The sequence below is a fragment of the Peromyscus eremicus genome, chromosome 2 (genome assembly GCF_949786415.1).
Source record: "Peromyscus eremicus chromosome 2, PerEre_H2_v1, whole genome shotgun sequence".
Lineage (NCBI taxonomy): Eukaryota > Metazoa > Chordata > Mammalia > Rodentia > Cricetidae > Peromyscus > Peromyscus eremicus.
Genome location: NC_081417.1, coordinates 33,565,315 through 33,588,568, shown reverse-complemented (window position 1 = coordinate 33,588,568; position 23,254 = coordinate 33,565,315). Strand labels below are relative to the sequence as shown.

General features: G+C 42.6%; 1 protein-coding gene across 4 annotated transcripts in view; it reads right to left on the bottom strand.

The window, feature by feature from the left end:
- The window catches only part of Jph1 (junctophilin 1), a 90,057-nt gene that overhangs the window by 42,929 nt on the left and 23,874 nt on the right, over positions 1–23,254 (bottom strand). The window lies entirely within an intron of this gene.

Sequence of the window (23,254 nt, the reverse complement as noted above, 5' to 3'; positions counted from 1 at the left end):
GAACTCTTCAACTGGAGGGAAACCATGCCTGGTACTGGAAATAAGCCAACTACTCAGGGCTAGTGAAGTCATGGATTTCGGAGGAAAATCGACAACCTTCCCTTTACTAAATAAGAACAGTCTCTAACTACATTCTAAATATGTGCCCTTAAACTCCAGATAAGTGTAGTCCTCACCCCTAAACAAGGAAACTTCTTCTGCAATGGATGGAGACAATTATAAAACAAAACAAAACAAAACAAAACAAAACAAACCTACAACCAATCCAAACACACAATTGTGAAGTGCAGTCCAACTGATATACCTATACCACATATACCACAATTCTTGCAGCTGAGTCTCAGGGATCATTGCAGTAGAGGGTGGAAAGATCTTAAGAGCCAGAGAATCAGGAAGTTTGCTGAGACTGTGTCTCCTAATAGTGTCAGAAACTAAACCCACAGCCTTGCCAACATGACTGCTTAAACATGAGCCGAACAAAGACAACAACAGACATTCCAAAGCAGACAGAGTAAAGGCTTCAACCCTATACTAAGAACTACAGGCCACCACAGAACACTGAGAGAAGGAGAAACAGTCTTCCCCAGAGAAGAACACACCAACCTGTTATCCTATACAAAATGGTCAGCCCCGAAAACCTATCTATGAGTCATATTCTATACACTGAGACGGTTATATTCATGTATTTAGGAATATATATGCATATATGTATATGCATATAACAATAATTAATGAAAAAAGAGGCCATGAATTTGAAAAAGAAGGATATATAGGAGAGTTTGTAGGGAGGGAAGGGAGAATGATGTAATTATAATCTCAAAAAATACCCAAAAGAAATGATTAAAAAAATCTGCTTTGTAATCCTAACTGTCAGGTTTAAGTATATTAAGTAACTATCAATTAAATGATGTAAGGTGATACATTCTTTGTTATCACTAGACACCGAGCAGAAGCCACTGCTATGGGTATTTGAAGGCTGTCTGTCTTCATTCGGGAAATACTGAACTGTACACATTCTCCTCTCATAAATTTTGTTTTTGTTGAGTGCCAACAGAATAGGATGGAACTGAAATTAAGAATAACTAAAAATCTTCCACCCAAACACAAACATTTTAGGGATAAAGGGTTTAACCAACATATCTGATTCCGAGATGACTACTCGCACTGTTCTGGTAACTAGTTAAGTCAGGACTGCTCAAACTTTTAAATTACAATTTCATTAGTTGCAACAGCAGGCTCTTTAGTGAAATAAGTCTTCATTACAGGGCTACTAATGTAATCCAATTCATGGGTTAAACATGTCTCCTCTGCCTGGAAACCTAACGGCCATGACTGCTGATGTGCCCCTGATTGCTGATGTGAAATCATTAAACTGGAATCCAGTCATGAGATCTTACTTTTAAAATAATATAGCCCCGTTTTGCTCAGCTTTGAAAAACAGCCTTGTGGGTGTTGAAGCATGTAACCAAAGTTCTTACATGCTCTGGGAATCCATGCTGCCCAGAAATGGAAGCCATAAGCAGGATCCCAGCCTGCTGCCTTCGAGCCCTACAATCTAGCTCAAAGCCTGTTTTCCCATCCCTTCGCCATCTCCTGGCAAAGAGCCTCGTTCCCTGCCACTTGCCACTTGTTCTGAGCTATTTTAACTCTGGACAAGTTGTGGTAGTAGGCTATATTTAAATTGGCCTGCGCTGTGAAGAAACAGCTAATGCACGTGGCACCTTTTCCCTTTTTGACATAATCCAATTGTGCTTTGGCTGCCAATCAAACTGTGAGACTCTATCTTATACCCCACTATCACACAAACCACCTCCACTCCCACTCCTGGCTCCCCAGGCATTTGTCCCTCAAATGGGAGCCGTGGGGGTCTCCTGGAAAGATGAGCAGGTACCCGTACCCACAGAGCAGTCACCAGCTGCTCCCAAGAGTAAACAAAGAAACACCGGCAATAATGAACGGGAAAGCAAAGACCCACTGGCTCCAGGCCGAGTGGCTGGAACGTCAGCAGAATTCTTTTCCAAGGACCCCGTTCCAGACACGGATTTCATGAAATACAATGTGTCCATTGGGAGTACCTTCAAGGACACCGCACACATATGCAAAGCCAGCTTTCCCAAGTACCCGAGCCTTGAGAAGTGGCCATAATAAGGAGCATGGTTTCTAGCCTGGTCCTCTGCGCCTGTCCCTTCACATATGGTCAGACTAGAGGTCAGACTTCCGTGCTAGACAGGAGCTGGGAGGTCTCACCTGGAGTTACATTGTTGCTTTGCAGAGAGAAAACACTTGGGGAATGTCCTCAAATAATTAAAAGTTAAAGAAAATGTAAAATAGAACACCTTTGTGTGGAGCAGACCTTCAGTTTCATTCCATGCTAGACTAAATTCAGACTCAAGACTCCATCCTGGGGAATCAGAAGACAAGTTAGTTTTGAAGTCTTTCACAGACCGAGTTTTTGTCAGACCTCAAAAAAAGGATGCTGGCACTGATACGTCCATTTGCTTGGCAGTAGGTGGAAATCCAGGTGAGGTATACCATCCATCAGATCCCCTGACAGGTCTAGAGGCTCTTAAGCTGTGACCAGGGTTTATGCCTATTTACTTTGGCACTATTTACTTGGACTGCTTGGGCTTTGAGAATTTTTCTACTGTAAATCAAGTTCCTACCTGGTTAGCTTTGCTGAATAAACTTTACAGTCAAGCTGGGATACAGCTTGGTGGCAGAGCTCTTGTCTGGCATGGACAATGCCTGGGTACAATCTTCAGTACGGCCTCCCCATACACACACACACACACACACACACACACACCACTTTACTACCCAAACAGGTAGTGAACAATAGTCTCCTGGAATAAGCAGGAAAACCACTTTAGAAATGTTGTATGTTAAAACAGTGTTCATCCACATAGTCTCATCAACTAACTTGAAACCACTTTTAACTGTCCTTAACAAAGGAAGAGACAGTAGCAGACTATCTGGTTACCCATAGTCAGGGATACAGACTTTCATACTTATCTCTGCAGTGGCAAAACAGAGACAAAGAGAAAGGATCAAAACAGAGGGATCTGTTTTTACTGGAAGGCACGCAAATATAATTAGGATTTGAATATCAGCAAAACACAACTCAATACTACCCTCCGTGCTCTGAGCTTTTAGACAGCTGATTCCAAATTTTAATAGATAAGATGCTGTATCTTCTTCCTGAGCGCATTTCTAGTAAGAGCATGAGCACTTGTTCGTTTTGCTCTTCTTTCTCTAAGGTACTATGCGGGCCTTCGCTCCCCTCACGCTGGTGAGAAAACCCAGACTCACAGTGCTTGCCAGGCAGCTGCCTACTTCTGAGCCACATACCCACACACCCAGCCCCAGGCTTAGTATTTAAGGCAGTATGACAATGAAAAACATGTGGGACTCTTCCAGGGAACTACAAGTAGCATTTGTTATCTAGATCAAGTCACACATTTAAAGTCTGGACCCAGAACTAGCCATGGAGGTGTTAACGGGAGATAACCGAGGCCACGAGGTCACGTCACAACAGAGGACAGGAGCCTAATGGGACCTCAAATGCTTCAAAGTATCAACAGGCATCAGGCTTTCTTCAGAAAGCAGGATGCAAGAGACTCCCTCAATCTTTTCTAAGAAAAGGTCTTTAAAAAAAAAAAAAGAACATAATCAAGTATGAAACAGATGGAGACTAATTCTAGTCTAGAACAAAAAACCTGGAATGATTACCATTAGAACATAGTTATATATGTGTGTAGATATCTCTCAATTGATTCTAATAACTTCTTAGTTCAACCTTCTTTATGTCCATCCTTGTATCAACTAACGCACATACACATGTTGGTGATGATGATGTCAGTTAACTTTTTTTTAAAAAAAAATAACACTTGTATTTTACATGCAGTATCTCTTGCCGTCTACTTGTTCCCTCAGTTGGTGGGTGACAGGAGTGGGTGTGAAGAAACCGTTTTCACTTCATACCCACACCCACTACCTTGGTTAGGCTGTCCATCTTTCTTTCCACTCTATCTGTTGATACTCAAGTTTCTGTATCATCTGAGTTGTGAGATGAACATTCTCTTCTAGGTACGATATTTAAGTTTTTTTCTTTTTCTTTTTCTTTTCTTTTTTTTGTTTTTCGAGACAGGGTTTCTCTGTGTAGCTTTGCGCCTCTCCTGGAACTCACTTGGTAGCCCAGGCTGGCCTCGAACTCACAGAGATCCGCCTGGCTCTGCCTCCCGAGTGCTGGGATTAAAGGTGTGCACCACCACCGCCCGGCTAAGTTTTTTTCTTAAACTAGTATAGCCGTGATTATTACTGTATGAGTTGATTCTTTTACATAATGATCTTTCAGCGATAAGCAATTTTAGTTTAAGTGGAAATTCCAAGAGATAGATAGCGTTGAGAAATGAGTGACTATTTTCTCTTCACAGGGCTTTATGTTGGGGTGGGGAGCTCATTGGCCGAAGCACCTCCCTTTGGCCTCACAAGATGTTGTCAGCTTGGATTTCTTTTCTCCCACTGGAGTCAGCAGATGACACTTGCCAAATAGTCTGTAGCAGATACTCCATGCTCTTGGGGTGGTATATGAAGCCTCGTGCCTGCCAGGCCACCCTGAGGCCACACTTGCATTCCATCCTGGTCCTGCAGTGCTCAGGCCATCTGGAGGCTCCTCCCGTCCCCTCCCACATACTGCCCTGGGCATAGCCTCAGGTGTCTCTGCACTTGTTAAATATGGCACTGAAAACCCAGCTACTTAAAGCCACAGCATATTGTTACAACCACAGCATAAAGATAATCCTTGGGCTAGATTCGCACAGTGGGAATTCCACAGCCTTTCTGGGCTTGCTCTGTAGATGCAGACACATTATTTAGGATGCACAGACTTCAAAAACAGGCTAAAAATACCTCTTATACTGGAACACATCCAGAGTCGAGCTTCTTACAGTTTGCCTGATCCATTCCTATAGTTCTGTCTGATGGGAGTTTAGTTCTCATCATTTACAAGCCTTTAACCAAGGTTAGTTACTCAGCTTCAGTGGGTCTCAGATTCTTCATCTGGCGATGTAAACAGCAGTAGAATCTGACTTTCAGATTTTTACAAGGATCACAGATGTTATGTGTAAAGCCCTAGCAGACCACACAGACAAAGCTAAGTAGAGAATAAGTCCCAATATCTCATACAGAGGATGCACCTCTTGATCAACCAATATAAAAATAAAGTAAGTTTCTAGATAAGTAACAAATTACTTATTGCATAGTTCAAGAATGCATTTAAAAAAAAAACCCAGGATGGATATATTCATTAATACTTACCTAGCCACAGCTAATCAGTGTTGGAACCAGAGAACGGTGAACAAGCAAGGGCTAAGGTAACATATTGTGACACAAATGACCTGTTAACCTTTACAAAGGATAACAGTTGACAGATGTCAAAAGGATACTGAATTTGGGGTACTGAATAGGAAATCTGGATGTGGATCCTGCCTCGCCCTTTGCCAGCTGGGTAACACTGGGCAGGTTATTTATGTCTTAGAGGTATGTAATTGGTATTGCCAATCTATTGTCTGTGGGGATATAATATAGTATGTGTGCCTGTGCATATTCACAGCATTACCAGTTAGAAGTTACATAACCCACAAGACCATCTTTCTCCTCAAGATACACCAATATTAGATGGGAACCCCAGATTCGTGACTCAGTAGTTGGTTACCTAGAAGATATTCCTTGTCTATAGTCACAGGGTCTACGTTTCCTTGAGCAACAAAGACTTGGACTACCGTTCTCTCTGTGCCTAGGTCAACTGTGTTCAGCATTTCAATGTAGGTTCAGTTTCTTTGGAAACTCGTGAGGTTTTATCTGACTTTAGCTTAAGGTATGAGAATAAATCAAAGGTAAAGAACAGACGGTAAAGCAGATTTTACCAAAGACTTCCGGGCAGCCCTGGTCAGAGTCTAGGGGAAGCTCTGCTCAGGGGCTTTGAGAGGTTTAGGTGAAGGTTCTTCCTGTCACTCATACCTTCTGTTTACTATGGGAGACCTTTCTTGTGATGTGTTATTCTGCAACTGAAAAATGTAGTGTCGAGAATCAGAACAATTCTAATTTCTTTCTTGTGAATTTAACATAGAAGCTGCCCTCAGTGTAAAAACAGACATTAGTGTGGCTCATAAATACCTCTCTACCTCTCCACTTTCACCCTGCTTCCTCCTGGCAACTGTTGATATACCTGGAAGCTCCAGGAAGGCACTTTGTAAACTACTACATAGCACTTGGAAGAGTGTCACACAAATATTGAGGGCGAAGCCACCGAAGTTAGAGGAGCAGAGGCAACTTTATTTCATCACCGTGGGATACCAGGACTTCTGACTAGTTAGGGCCAGGGGCGACCCCAACAGAGGGAGTAGCCCCTTTTTAACCACAAGCAGGGGGGTCAGGGATGATACAAGAAAGAATTTTTACAATTTGAGGTTAAGTCTTAGGTGATACCTCGGGGAATTTACAACTTGTGATAACATTTTACAACTACTAGTATAATTTGTGATAACAAGGTGTTTGTACAAGCCTAATGGGGGTTTGTAAAAGCTTATTTACACATGTCTGTGGCTATCTTAACACAGCCCTTGACACAGGTGGGGTCTGAATTTTTAACCAACCATTCTGTTCTCGCAACTGCAGATAATATGGGACAAGGGTAGGTGGCTTATGTTTTTGAATTATCGTGGACCCCGCAAGAGGAAGCAGGAGGCCAAAAGTTCAAGGGTGATTTTGGCTATCGAGGGAGGTAAAGCCCAGCCTGGGCTACTTTAGACCCTATTTCCAAAACACATGCATGCACACTTATGCACAGCCAAACCAAACCATCAGAACATTGGAAAAGTACTGTAAATCCCTTTATTTTTAGGGAAAATAATTTATTATATAAACACAAACTCGACACCTCCCTTTAAGGGATTATCTTCCTACTAAATGAGATGAGTTATTTTACTTTGGTAAATAATGTAAGAGGCATTTTAGGTAGGGAAAGGAAATACATATTCTAATTGAAACGTCCCTATTATCTGAATAAAAAGCCAACAAGGGGCCCCCACACAAATAACCAAATAATGTGGTAAATAAAAATGAAGTTATATAAATTTTATAACTAGAGCAAAAGCTTCACAACAGATGTTTATGTATATGAACACTATATTAGAAAAATCACAGCCCATTATTTGGATAAGTATGTCTTTGATAGTAGCCCAAGTCTTTATCTTGCAACCTTCTGATTAAACCAGTATTATTAATAAACATAGTCTATAAAATCTGGAGACCAAGGAAGAGCTCAGAAATTTTTAGTTCCAGTTCATTATGTAGTCCAGGAAGCTGAGGCCTAGAACAGCTAAGTTTACAGTCTCCCTGGCGTACATCAGTAGTGTCCTCATGACACACAGATGGTCTGTCCTTCCATACAGGCATTGCAGCTCCAGCATCCATAGACAGCATGGTGGGAGCATTACAACAGAGCCACATGGGATACAAAGTACAAAGATCCCCAGTGGGCTGGGCAAAAGGTACCACTTCCTCAGCCACAGGTGTGAAAACTTAGGGAGATTTGCTCTCCCTATGCAAGCTCACACACCAAGGACGGCCAGGCATATGACTACCAAGACCTGGGCTACTCTTTAGCAGACAAGTGCTTTCCAAAGATTTGTTTTTATATTTCAACTCTATTACTAATGTATTCACCTTGCTTGTCACTGATAGAACATATGCAGGTGGGAAGAAGGGAAGGCTCAGTCTAGAGGGGAAAAAAGGATGATGGGAAACTGAGGGGGAGGGGCAGAGATACATTTTGTCTCCTGTGAGTGCAACATGGATAAGGGCACCAACCTCGGAAAACATGGTTAAACTTAACAATGAAAAACTGTCTGGGGACCACAGCACATGAAGACTAAAAATTTAATATTTATATAATAATATAACATGCACAAAGTCACAATACTCTAAAAGTATAGGGACATAAGAATACTACACTATATTAGGCATCAATTCTGAAGTCTCTGTTAATACCTTATGAACAAATTATTGTGGTGAACACTCACAATGATACTGCTGTTATTTTTCCATTTCATGTGTGTGGAAACATGCTCCGGTAGGCAGTGGTGTACAGAAGAACCAGGACTGAATTCACATGCTTCATACAAGGCCTACCCTTTCCACATTAGCCTATCAGCTAGAGGGAATTAGAATGTTCTGGGACAAATCCCATTTGCTTACAGAAGAGGCTTTTGTATTTAAGTCTTAAACATCTTGAGCTTTTGTATTTAGGTCTTACAATTCCAATAAAATGAGCTTCCATTATGCTGATTACTCAGATAAAGAGGATTTGAATCAATTCTAAGAGTCTTAGATGAAAATTGACTAGCATTTTAAAACTCTGCTTGCCAGACCCTCCCTGGATGAGAATGTCTCCAGTAGCTACTTGAGCATGTAAGGCTTGCCTTAATATAGTAGGAGCAAAACCCCCACTGATCACCCAGTTGGCCAATTTGGTTAAGAGAGCTGAAAATACTAAGTGGGCAGATGTGTTTGCCTGATTATTCCGGTCAAACAGACCCGCCCTTAGCATCCAACACACTGAAGTGAAGCCCACAGTCTCTGGAAGTGTCTACTGACAACTTTCTAACTGAAGCATACTAAGAATGGTCTGTGTTGTGACTGCTGAGAATCCAGCACCGAGCCCTAGATCAAAGCATCATGTTCAGATTTGCTCGCATCTGCCCTCTGCGGTGGTGGGAGCTATCCTAACCCTGCCCCAGCTCATTCCACACTTCGCCCCTCACATCCACACTTCTGTGCTCTTAGGTCATAGGATGAATGTTGGATTTCCCCCTCCCACACCCTGCCCTTTTCAGATCACCACTGATACCACCCACTCCCAGCCTCCTCTTTCCAGTCACTAGCACTAACCATCAGGACTATTAGGAGAGGCCGCACCGAGCCAACCAAGCTGACCTCAGAACTAGGCTTGTGAGGTCATCCAACTGAACCAAGGTTAGGGGACTTCTCTAATACTCTACAGCTGCTAACTTTGAAGGCTCATGATGTGACCGGTGCTACATCAAGATCCATCTCATTTCCTATAATGAGGGCTCTTCGAAGTATCTTAATGTTACTGGTGAAGACACCAAGGCCAAGAGAGGTTTAAATCACTTGCCCAAGGTGGGATCAAGACTTTTATTTCAGAGCATACATTCTTCCTTGTCCTACTACCTTAAATCACAGAGTGCGCCTCAGATCTCTCTTTACTTGTCTATCAGCCTAGAATCTTCCACCAAGTTTTCCCAAACTATGATTAGGGAAGAAGTGTGAATATTTGATTCTAAAACAGAACACTCAGAAACCATCTGTCCAACCATAGAATTCATTTTATACTCTCTTAGAATGTTTAAATATCTCTTTGTATCCTGGGGACAGAAACCTTAAGAACATCTGTGAGTGCCAGTAGTCCACTGTGGGAAAACATTTTAAATTAAGAAATTTGCAATGTATATATTTGCTGTAAATAATTTACAAAAGGCATTTTAATGAATAGCATCTTCATTTTTAAAAGATATATGCAGTGGTTACTATGGTACTGCTTGGGCTAGAGGAATATTTGGGAACTGGTGGGTCCACTGAAAGTAAACATGTTAAATGAACATGCTGTATATCAATTTTTAGTATGTGACAGGCAAGATCAATGGATCAGGAGTACACATGGGAAGATGGATAAATCTTAAAACACATTGTAGAGAACACACATGTATGTGTACATGCACAAACATACAAAAAGTTATTGAAATATTTTCTACATTACAATCAAAGTGAGCTGGATAGCATGGTGTTGTGCGTTTATATAAATTAAACAATATAGAGACTACCACTCTCATTTTCGGCTCACACATACCCAGGAACCATAACAGACATAGATTACTACTTGGAACACTTATAGACAGGAAAGGATTAGGCTCTAAATTGATGGCTGCACACAGAGGTTAGGAACTGAGGGCTGTGAAGCTTTACCTTCCCACAGGGAAAGTTAAGAAAAGCGAAAGTGGGAGGAAGCCAGAGAGGGGCGCAATGTATGTACACGGACAATGGAGGATGAACATAAGCTACAATGCTGGCCCTGAGCGTGGACCCACACACTCATTTTCATTGTTAGCTATATCTGTATTTAGGAGTGGTCCAATAGAAACCTTACTTCCATAAACTTCTTTACCAGCATCCCCAGGAACATACACTCTTCTTCTCCCTCCCAAGGCCTGGCTGGAAGTTCCGGTTGTAGCTCCCACACTGCCATGAGAATGGTTCTGGTTGACAACAGAACCAAAGCCTTGGATTTCACCCTATACAAACTGCTCTACTTTCTTCTCACAAATACAGACGTGCAGTAGAGAGGTGGAGGAAATGAAGAACAGCGCATGAGTGACCGGCTGGCAGTGACCATTTGTGTTTCCTTTGTCTTCATTCCATGTCCTCTTCCCCCCATGCCCAGTGACTCCAGTGGGTGGCAGTGATGGCAAATTTCCTTCCCTTAACCTCAAGGCAGCTGGGGAGCACAGTGGTGGGGGTAAGGAGGACTTCCTGAGCCAGGGCTGGAGAATGAACTCCTAAACAAACTCTCCACTGACACATCACTAAAAATAAGTATGCTTACATGCAGAACACATTTTTGGAACACTAAACTGAACTCTTTGCTTTATCCCCTCTAGGGACTTAGGTGTCGTTCTTATTCAACTTTATATAAAATACAGATGCAACAACTCAAAGTGTTGGAGGCAGTCAGTTTGGATGTGACAAACCTCTGTTAAGACGTCAAGGAAGCGCGGAGACAGCGGACAGGCACGGTGTATCAGCTGCTCACCCGGATTCCGGTCAAATGCTGATAAGGCTCGCTGGGGCATTGCCTTATTTAGTCAGACTTCTGTGCCCAACACCGGAGGAGCAGGGTGACAACTGCGCATGCTATGACAAGTCCTGCTCCTTTCAGCCATCTGCTGACACACCAATTAGAAAGAGCGTCTCCACGGTCCAAGCAGCCTACCACCTCTCTGGCGGCAGCTTTCCCACCAACCTGGGTATGCTACTTGGCAATGGAATCCTCACGATGAGCAGTAATTCCAATTAAGCTCTAGTTCTTAAGGCTTCCCCCAACAAGTTAACATATTAAATAGTTTCTTTTTTGGTACCAGTTCTGGGGATGGAACCCAGGGCTTGTGCATGCCGGACATGTACTGCATAACCAAGCTACATCCCTAGCCCCTAGTGAGTCAGGTTTAATTATTTCTAGACTTGTGAAACTGTTTGCGTATTAATATTAGATGAACTGCATTATAGATTGTTAAACAACAACAAAACCAGAGTGCAGACGGTGTTTACTCTGAACTACCATCCTTCAGTTGTAGTTCTAAACTATAAAAACCAAATTGCCACAGGCATTTAGTGCCAAAATTTCACAGCAACACCCGAATGCAACTGGCATGAAGGTGTTTATGGTTCTTTTTTATTCCACTTAGTGTGACTGTAAATTTCCATGGAGAATAAATGAATGTGTGATTTCTTGGCAATAATTACCACCATCCCCCCCCGCCCCCCCGAACAGCAGGAATTCATGCTATATGCTCCACAATGTTTTTTTGAGGAAGTGCAGTATCTTAAAACACAGTGTTACTCAGAAGATTTGCTCATTTATGGCCCAGTAATGAGGATTTAATCTAGGACCCTGTGACTGCCAGGTAAGTAAGCACTCTACCACTGAGCTGTATTCCCACCTCTTTTCTTTTAAACTGACCTCCTTTTTCATTTTTATTATTGTTTAAAATGTTCATACAAGTATACATTGTACTGGGTATTTGTTTTGGATACAAGTCCAGGTAGGCTGAGGAATCCCTATATTCCTGCCTCAGCCTAGGAGGACTGGTTGGCACCTCCCCAAAAGTTCTGGATCCTAATTGTGGACTTAAGGTATGCTGTTATTTGTATAAAGGGGATAAAAATATGTACGTTAGGTATGAATACCAGGAAAAAAACATACAAGATTACTAACAACATTTGCTGCTTTGGGGAGAGCACTCAGTCAGCTGGAGTCAGCAACCCAGAGGACATTTACCCATCTGATAATTATAAGATTGTGAATCAAGAACATTACTCATCTTCAAAAAACAAGGAAAATTTAAGCTCAAAGTGCCACCACTTCCACATATATGGCAAGAGCCTAACCTACTTATAATGTACCATGCTAGCAAGTTTCTGTAGGCAAGGCTGCGCTTCCACAGCTGGAGACAGCTCTGGCCAGCCATTCCAAATCAACCAAACTCCAGTGTCTCTTGATTTCCTTTAAGCCAGAGTCTGTCAGGAGCCACCCTCCCCTTAAGCCACCACCCACAGTCCATTTCTTTAGTGAGGCTTTTGGGTCCCTAACCTCCCTGAGGTCACTTCAACTCTGGCTGTAACTCTTTATGGTGGACCATCAGATGCATGCCCATTCATTTGTTCCATCTTTTTGGAAGCAGGGATGAATAGCCTGCCTTTAAGATTTTCACTTGTTGCAGTTTTTTCTTACATTGCCAGTTTATTATGTTACATGTGTATCTGGTTTTCTATAATAAGCCTTCCCAAATAGTGATAGTTGCTAAACTGAATCAAGCATATAAAAACATAACCACTGCCCACAAAAGCTTCAAAATAGAATAAAATGGAAAAAATAATCAAGCCAGCCTTTTGAAGACTCAACTGCCACCTGTTATTACAAATGCACACATAGAAAATGAGCCTAGGTGGAGAGGGAGCTGCTTTGAGCCCACAAGCCTAAGTGCTAATACCTGTGCTTTCAGTGAAGAAAATCCAATTACATTCTGGAGCACCTGAGCATGTGAACAAGCCTAGTTAAGTTACTATGAGTTAAAAACTACATTTATTCCCTGGAATAGTGAAGAAAAACAGTAATCCTATAATTGTTATCAAGAGTTCAGAGGAACCTAAACTAAGAGTCAAATATTTCAAAAATCTTGAGCTAGGCTGTTCAGAAACAACCTAGAACCTTCCCTGTCTTAGAACCCCTGAACACACCCCAAAATGATTTTGGAAAGCTCACCAAGTTGCATTAGTATGCATATGCAACTTAACAGTTAAGAATCTAATTATAACAGTATGCATGTGCAATTTAATATTTGTGCAATGTATGCTTCAGTCTACATATTCAAGTTCACAAATTTCTGAGCAAGTATGTTTGTTTAAGGCAAGAAGCAGAGACATTTGAAGCGGGATGAAATTCTATGTGGCACAGTAAAATTTTCCTCACTATATGTTTCATTCTAATCCACTGTTTTGGTTTTGTCCAACAACAACAACAACAAAACAAATAAAAAAAAAACCCCTTGTATTCAAAACCATCCCACACAAACAAAAAACAAGCTATATTTTCTCGTAGAGATGAATTCCACCCAAGAGTTGCACATTAAAACCCTGACTTTGTAAAAACAAAAGAAACATAACACTTCAATATAGCTTGCATATACAAGGATAGTTTAGCTGCTATGTTTGTTTGTTTTTTAGCCAGAAAATTTGTAAATCATTGTTTTTACTTTACAGGTGAGAAAACCAAATCCAGAGAAATCCACTCATTGGCTGTGCTGTTGGGGAGATGTCCAAGTATGAAAGGAACTGGCAGGATTTACTCAGAGAACAACATTCAGTACTAGGACACCAAAAGTCCATTCCAAATACTAGAGAAGGAAGATGTGGGTGCTGGAGCAGACAGAGCGCTGCCTAGTTCCATGTCCCATCTCCCTGGCTCTGCAGAATTTCAGGTGCACCACCACTTATGCCCATTTCTTCAACAATTATGTGTAAGTTGGTACTGAACACCTATTACATGAGCCCATTGATGCAATGACTTTATAATAAAAATAGTCACAGTAAAACTGGACATTTGGAGCACAGAGAACAGTGGATGGGAAGCAGGCAAGTATGGAAAATGGAGGCAAGGGAGGTAGATTGGGAGGAGACCAAGAAAGAAAGAATCACATGAACAGCCAAGGCCATTTGTGTAAGGTGAAGCCAAAAGGAAGTTTCTCACTTGGATAATGTCTTAGGACAGGTGAAACTGTGCACCATCATTGGAGAATACCAAGTAAGTATGGGGTAGGACACCAAAGACTAATGTAATTTTATTATCTGTGTGTTTGTGCGCATGCTTGAGCCTGTGTGCGCATTCATGTGCACACCAGTAGTACATGGAGACCAAAGGCCAACTTTGGGTCTCTTCTTCCATCACTCTCCTGTTCTTATGTTATGAGACAAAGTCTCTCACTGAACTTGCTGTTTATTGAACTTGCTGTTCATTCTTTCAGCTAGATTGGCCAGTCAGCAAGCCCCAGGGATGCATCTGCCTCTACCTGCTCCCACCAATGCTGTGGTTACAGTGGGGGTTACAGAAGGGCCCTGCCACATTTAATTTTTATCTGGGTGCCAGGGATCTGAACTCAGGTCCTCATGGTTGGATGCTAAGCCCCATTTATCCAATGAGACATCATCCTAGTTCAATTTACTTTTGTGCATGGAACAAAAAGCTTTCCATGAGAGTTCACTACTGGGCAAACATGGACTAACCCATACCATACGTAGAGTGGAAACTAACAGATTCCAGCAAATGAGGCCAAAGAAACATGCATCTACAGTAAAGCTTAGGACCATTTGATAATGGACCTGCCCTAACAGGAAAGGAGAATTTCTTCCTGCTGAACCTTTCTGTCAGAGAAAATGAAACAAATCATTTGATCTGATTTTATTTTTTTTTTCATTTTTTTTTTCAAGATTGAAAAGAAGCAACTTTGGTGGTTTAACCCAAACGTCGCTCCAGCAGTAACCAAGTTCTAAATGAATGCATGGTAATCCCAGCCTCCCGTGGTACCACAGAAGTGGGGATGCTCCAAGACAGTCCCCAGGATCCCTTTGGACCACCTTATACCCCACACCTGCTGTGTGTCCTTTCTATTTGGAACAAGGTCTCCTCCATGTGTCTGCCCAAATCTTCCTCTGGCTCAAGACCTGACACTTGTGTTCTTTTCCCAGGAGACCTCCGTGTTCTCAACATCCCTCACCCCTGACACATCCCTTTGCTCATTTAAACTTTAGTCCTTCAAACATTCTGAAAGCCACAACATTCTGCCCTGCCCTGTACTCCTCCCCTAGCATCACAGAGACACACAACATCCCACAATCAGCATGATGGAGCTCACTTGAAGCCCTTGAACACTAAGCAGTGTTTACTCATGGAAGCACCAGGAAAACTGAGTACCAGGGCGGGGTCTTGGGCTTCTCTGAACTGTCGTAATACACAACGAAGGGGCTCTCCTACTGACCTCTACCTCCTGATTTTTAAGTGAAAATTTTTGCTGTCATTTTGTGGATTGAAAGCTTATCCAATTATATGTCAAATACTTTTAGTTACTGGTTACAAAGCCTAAGCTCATACATTTGGAAAAAAAAGATGTTTTAATAATCTGAAGACAGATAATTTGTGTTTGTTTAAAAAAAAACAGAAAAGTAGTATAAGGAGAATTTCTTCACACTTTAAAGTTTGTCTATTTCTTGAGCAGGATGAGTAACAATATATGAGGCAGGAACACAGGAAGGCAGATGTGTAAGTGGGCAAGGTCTAATCGAGTCTTGCTGAGCCAGGTAAGAGCTAGGACAAAGACACAGGTGTGTTCTGTTCAAAGCTGTTTAAACACCCACAGCAGATGGCTTGCAGCGGCAAATCAGGCTGGCCCAAGTTTTAAAAAAGAAACCTGCATCACAAAAAGATGTCTATATAACCACAGTTTGCACACACCCTGGAGCAGCCTTCAGGAACTTTCAAACAGAGGTGTGGCCACACATACAGCAGGCTAGGGCTTTTGTTTATACTTGCATGCAATGGATTAGGAGAAAATAATTTACCCTGGACAGGATTTGGGTGGGAATATCCTCAGTTTTCCTTCTAGAGACCTATGAGTGCTAAGAAAGTCCTGTTAGCCCCCGGCATTGAATACACGTCTTACCCAAACACCACAGCAGCCTTGTGTAAAGCCTTGTATAATGTCTCAGAGGCATCATCATATTCCAAGACATGTTCAGCATTGGGGCAAACTTGACCCAAAATACCTTGGTATGTCCACGACTGGAGTAAGAGCTCACACAGAATAACCACACTCGAACTACCCCATACACATCAACCTGGTGAACTGTTCCCTAGCTCCCTGAGGTTCTACCAATTATTACTCTATGGTACAGAGGAAGGAAAAAAAGCTTGGCGAAGTCAACTACTTGAGCTCACTCTGCTCACAGGTGACAGTAACTGAAGTTGTTCTGGCTTCCCAGGCTTCTCTTCCCCACTGCTACATGTTACAGGGAGATATTAAAACAAGCCCCTAAGTCTCTCTGAACAAGAATATAGGTTGCCACATTGAAGATACTTCGCCTTTTTTGCCTTTCTCAATGTCTTGGTGACGAGGCCCAAGTTTATATCCCCCTGTATTTCAGCATCCATAAATAACCTAGAGTTGACTATCCCTTCTGAGACCAGAGTGACAAAAAGCAGCAAGGACTTTATCAGTTGAGACTGTGGAATGGTGCCAGAGGCATTTCTGAAAGAACCAGGACAGTTTGGACCCCACGGCCTGAGGATCTTGGTGACTAGCAGACACTCCCTCTGAAGTCCCTGGAGGAGGTGCTACTATTCCTTGAAACCCAAGGACCAGGAACTGCTGGGGATCCTGAGCCCCATCTCAGACCGGAAGTTGGTAGAGCCACTGAAACCCACAGCAACTAAGCAGAGACAGCATGGTTAAGCTGGCAGAGAAATATCAAGAATGAGCCCCCAAGCCCAGGGCCTAAGGACCTGAAGGTCAAGTTCTCTAGCTTTTGCCGTCGGCTCCTACATGCTATGCTCCTGTCTTTGGCTGCTAGGCAAATAGACAGACAGTACACTTACCCTGTTCTCCTCCCAGCCTCAGATCCACAGGAGCCATGTGAACATATCCAGGTGGTTGGACAGGAGCCAAGTTTAAGTTGTCCACAGGGATGGAGAGATGGCCAAGAGCAGGTCTAGATGGACCTTCCCTGAATCCCACATCATGCAGCCAAAAATGAACACCAAGCAAAAATTCTGCCCTCATCTCCCTTCTCCCAGAATCCTTCCACGGAATGAAGCTCTCTGGGGATGATCCTACACTGGCCTGACATCCATGTAGCTCCGTTTCATGCTGCATTGCTATGTGTTTACATCTCCGTCGCTGCCACCTGACCTCACATTTTTCTTTTGGAGTCTTACCGAGGCGCTTGCTCTGCTCTTCCTTTCCATGAAGAGGCACTTGGGAAATGTTGGCTGAAGTGATTCTAAAATTCACTCAGCGCAAACATTTAGCATCCACTTTCTGCTTTAAGTCATTAACTCTTTTGACCTATGCAATGCTCCACGAAGCAGCTCGCTCTCTCCTCCCAATCTGCAGATGATGCACTGTGAAATATGCAAAGGTTAAGCCATGCCCCAGGCTCAGCCTCACAGCACTGCCAGACTGCAGCCTGTGGTGTGTGTGTGTTCCTAACTGGGCACTCCACAGAGAGGTGAGTGACAACAAATGGCACCTTTACTTTTCAGGAAAAACAATCTCTTTATCTTTCAGACTCTGCCAATATGGGTGCCTTTGCTTGGAAGTCTCTTCTGCTCCTTTCTGCTTTTGGAAAAGCTTGTTTCCTCAAGACCATACCTGAGACTGTCTCCTGAAAATCTCTCAGGCTCTTCTCGCTGGCCAGGGACCATGTGCTAGGCTCCTAGATATACCAACTTTTGTTCCAACTCAGCTCTCATCATCACAGACCACCTGCTAGCTTTTTTCCTCAAGCTTTTGACTCAGAATATGAAGTCTCTGGGATCAAGGCCTTCTTTTCATGACACTTAGCCTAGATGTACTCAACAACTGTTTGCTTAGTACTTTGGTGAGCAATGATGCCTGCTGCTCACTGTACGGACATTTACATACACTTAATATCATAGAATTCTCCTGACCTCCCCCAAGCTATGGGTCAGCTTGCTCTATTTCTTACATGGTGTGATAGTTAGTTTGAATGTAATTGGCCCTTATAAGCTCAGAGAGTGGCACTATTGGGAGGTGTGGCTTTGTTGGAGCAGGTGTGGCCTTGTTGGAGGAAGTGTGTCACTGTGGGGGCGGGCTTTGAGGTCTCTTTTGCTCAAGGTTTCCTTAGTGTGACTATCAATCTGCTTCCTGTTGCTGCAAGATGTAGAACTCTCAGCTACCTCTCCAGCACCATGTCTGCCTGCATGCTGCCATCTTCCAACTGCCATGCTCCTTGCCATGATAAAGGATTGAACCTCTGAAACTGTAAGTGAGCCCCCCTCAAATGAAATGTTTTCCTTGTAAGAGTTGCCAGGATCATGGTGCTTCTTCACAGCAATAGAAACCCTAACTAAGACACATAGCTACAAACTATGACCGGATAGTTTCCATGTTAACTCAGTGAAGTAGAGTTACCCTGGCACCCTTGTCCTGAGACAAGACCAGTACTCCAAGGAAGATCAGGATGCTCTTACGTAGTTTGCCTGCCAGTGAGCCTCTGGGCTCCTGTTCCTGAGACCTGTGAAGGGAGTGGGTACAGTTCTGGGGTCAGAGCTCTTCTACCTGCCCATCTCATGTTACTCAAGGGTCACATGTGCTGAGTGTCCAGGGAAATCAGTGTCACTAACCACTAAAGGACCCAGGGATGAATAGTCTCTTCCACTAAACTGATTACCTTTTCTGCAGCAACCTCAATAAGGAGATTTAAAAAATACCTGCAACACATGTAGTGCTGGACTGATGCCCCGTGAACTGTCAGAAGCTCATTAGATCTCAGCCTCATGCTGAATATTCTAAACCTCTAAAGACTAGTCACTTGAAGTTAAATCAACCAAAGCCAAGTATTTAAAGCCAAGGACCCAAATGTCCTGCCGTTTGTGTTAGGGTCCACGTAAGATACAACGAAGACTTCTTTGCTGGCTTACAGTATATACTAATAAACACAAAGCAGACCCCTGAAGAAGCAATGGTCTATCATGATTATCCCTTTCTTTCCCAGCCAGCACTGTAGAAGTAAATATGTTACTCTGCAGGTAGTCCTCACTGAGAAGGATCCCAGCTCACTTTAGTGTCGCACTAGGAGGGAACTTTCAGAATCTCTATCTGGTTTAATGGTACATTACTGCGGTATTAACCCAGACTTCTAAAAACTACCCAGAACTTACATGAACAGAATCTCATATGAAAACAATGGATGGAAGGAAAAGAAAAAGCATGTGAAATGTCCAGAGAAATTCCAGTTCTGTAGAGCCCACTTTAAATTTCCACAGTTTTTCTTATCTGTTTGGAACATAACCTGCAGGTACAGAAAATCTCAAGCACAAAGTTTCACTTATTCTTAACAAGAACTAGCCCCTCACCCTTAGAACTTTATTCAACTATAATTTCCAAATGAAAACTGTATATACTTATAGGTAAAGCATTTTCTTATCTGTGCAAATTGTGGAATGATTAAGCCAGATTAAATATATTTGAGAAACCCCTTCTTAACCTCCGTGGATTAAAAACAAACTTCTACATTTTCGGATGATTCAGCATTCTCATACAAACGGAATGCACAAGCCGTGACTTGATGCAATCCATGATTTTGCAAGAGTAACTCATATCTGGGGAGTTTGATTAAAAACAGTAATATTCTGACTTGTTTGTTCATGTTTTGTGAACTTTTCAAAATACTGTTGTTGGACTAGAGACCATCTTACAATTAGTGTCCTCCTGACAAAAACAATTAGGATGCCTGAAGGAGACCTCTGCCCCCTCCTAGCACTTGCCTGCTTCCACGAAGCGGTCAGCCTGCTCAAGCAGGGACTTGCTAGTACCTGGTAGCTGTGGGAAGGTGTCCGCCAGGCTGGCTCAGAGCCTGCAGGCTTCTCTATCTTCAGCCAGGAAGGGAGGTCAAAGAGAGAGAAGCTGTCACGGGGCTAGAGAAGGGATGCCAACATGGACTCTAGAAAGATGCTAGGCTCCCCTTGGTTTGGCTCCCAAACTGAACCCACATGTTCTGTGAAGAACTCCTAACTCATTGTCCATCCCAGCTACTCTATGCAGTTACCATACGTCAGGACATTCTTCAGAGGTTCAATCCTAGGCTGTAGGGTTAGGGGTCTGCATTAGCCAGTCAATATTTTCTTCTTCATTTAACTGTAAGACAATTCCTGTATGTAAGCATGGAACTACTCCCTGAAGAAAGGCCTACTGCATGGAAACCACAGTTGTTAATTTTATTCCTTTCTATAGATTCTTAGTCAAAAGACCAGGCAGCATGAAGATTCAAGCTTAGAGGGCAAGTGTACTTTCTCATGCTCTACAGGAAAAGGAAATGCTAATTTGATTAACTATTAGGTGGAATTATGTAAATAAATTACATTTACCACCACAAATTGTTTGACACTTGCCTTAGTATACATTAATTTCCCGTTTCATTCTATCTGCCTCTGAAATTTCCCTTCTGAGGCAGACTCCTCTATAGATTTTCTAAACAAATGTTTATTATGTCAACATGATTCTTTGATTTTGATGTTTTCATTTCTTTAGGAAACTCTTCAATGTTCAGGCCTCAAAGTTCCATTGTCTCACGATTGCCCAATCATGTTCCATTGTGAATGCCCAGGCATTCTAAGGTGAGTTTGTATCCTATCCATTGTGAATGCCCAGGCATTCTAAGATGAGTTTGCATCCTATCCATTGTGAATGCCTAGGCATTTCTAAGATGAGTTTGCATCCTATCCATTGTGAATGACCAGGCCTTCTAAGATGAGTTTGCATCCTATCCATTGTGAATGCCCAGGCACTAGAAGATGAGTTTGCATCCTATCCATTGTGAATGACCAGGCACTATAAGATGAGTTTGCATCTTATCCATTGTGAATGCCCAGGCATTTCTAAGATGAGTTTGCATCCTATCCATTGTGAATGCCCAGGCACTAGAAGATGAGTTTGTATCCTATCCATTGTGAATGCCCAGGCACTAGAAGATGAGTTTGTATCCTATCCATTGTGAATGCCCAGGCATTTCTAAGATGAGTCTGCATCCTATCCATTGTGAATGCCCAGGCACTAGAAGATGAGTTTGCATCCTACTGTCCCAGCATCACCCAGAGTGCCACGTGCTCCTGGGCACTCTACTTATACCCTTAGTATTGTCTACAACTGGATCTATCTGACTTTCTCCCTTTGGGTTTCAGGGATCTACTTCTTTTTGCCCGAACTGATTCCTGTCTGATTCAGTCCAGTGTGTGCACAGCAGCTAACTGTATTCTCCTGAGACACTGCTTTGCTAATGTCACTAGCTTCTTCAGAGCCTGTGTGCTGCATGGTGCCTGATGGGTGCCTTTATGACCTTTACACCTAGCAGGCACCCTGGACACAACCAATGTCCTCCCTCATCACTGATACACTCATACACTCATACACCACAGCAAAGCAAAACCGAGTACTGGATTGTATGTGCTCAAGAGGCTGCAGAATCAAGAAGGGTTTGGTGCCTTATTCTGAAGTTTTTGTTTTTTAAACGTTGACCTGTGTGTATGTGGGCACACATGTGGAGGTCAAAGGATAATTTGTGGGAATTGGCTCTTTCCTTTTATACGACATGGGCTCTGGGGACTGAACTCATGTCATCAGGCTTTGGTAGCAAGCATCTTTAAGTTAGGGGCCATCTTGCCAGCTCCCTGGAAGTGCATTTTTGTATGTACATTGTGACTCAGCCTTTTCAAATGAGGACGAAGTTTAAATATTACAGTAAGGTTGTATCCAGTATTTCTAGCCTAATTCTCTATTTCAAATCAAAACAGTCTTTACTACACACCAACAACACTGATTTTTCAGAAGTTTTGGAAGTAGTTCTGCTAGTCTCCAAATACATGGGAGCTTACTGGATCATGTTTCCTGGTGGTAGGTAGGATAAGGGCGGGAGGAAGTTGTGTAGTTAGGAGAAAATCCTTGTTTCCCGATGCTATTGGCAGCGAGAGCCACCCAGAAGCATTAACACAGCACTAAGAAAGCACGAACTTGAGAAGCTAAGATGCAGAGCTATCCCATAGTTAAGGCACACAGGTGAGCTCACGGCTTCTGAGTGTGCCCCTTCTCCTTAGGCTATGAACCATCAGGTCCAGTACTGCTTCCCTCCCTGGCAGAATCTCCATCAGTTCTGGTAATTCATGCCTCAACTTCCCTCTAAAATGTTGCTCCCTGATCTACTTCATTTTTTCTCTGAGTCTGGGTCTCAATAACAGCTCAGGCTGACCTTGAACTTAGGATCCTCCTTCTGCCTTCTGAGTACTGGGATTACAAGGCCTGTACCATTGGCTCTGTCCTGACCAAATTCTTTATGACATCATGACCAATCAATTCTACTTGGCCCCAGGTGAGGTTATTGTGCCAAATTTCCCAGTCTTCCCAGCGTTTTACTGGTCATTTCTTTGGGGTTAGCGTCCACCCACCGTGGTGTAGGAGGGTGCCTGTCTCCTTCCCTTGGGTGGTTTATCCCGTTCTCTTGAAACTTGTTTACGATGTGCACCGAAACCTCAACAAGTGTGATAAATACAGCAGCTGCAATGTAAACAAAACTCTTCAACATTAAGGCTTACTACCTGACCTTAAAAAACCAAAATCATACACAACATTGAAGATGCTGAAACACCAACCAACCAACAAAACCACAAACACAAAAAAACCACTTACACCAATTCCCAAGTGTTTACTTGTGGAATTAAAGATTAGTGATTGTTCCCTTACTTGACAATCCGATTTTAGCGACTCCAATAACAGGTTGAAAGTTACTGTACTCTCCTGAAGAGTCAACTGGCTAAGGATGTAGTACAGTCGTAGAGCACTTGTCTAGCATGCTTGGGCCCTAGATTTCATCCCTTGCACTCCAAGAAAAAAAAAAAAAGCTTTATTGTCAAGTTCATATAATAATGTGAAAAACTATGTAGCCGAGTAAAAGGAGCCACTGGAACAGCCTTAAAGACAAATCAATCTACTCACTTTTAATTCCCGGGAGAACAATCGATTTGACATTTACGCAAACTGTCTTGGGACTTTTGTAGAATGAGGTAGAACAGTGATCAACATGTGCTGGATGGACTGCTTTCGTTCAGCTGTGCTATCTC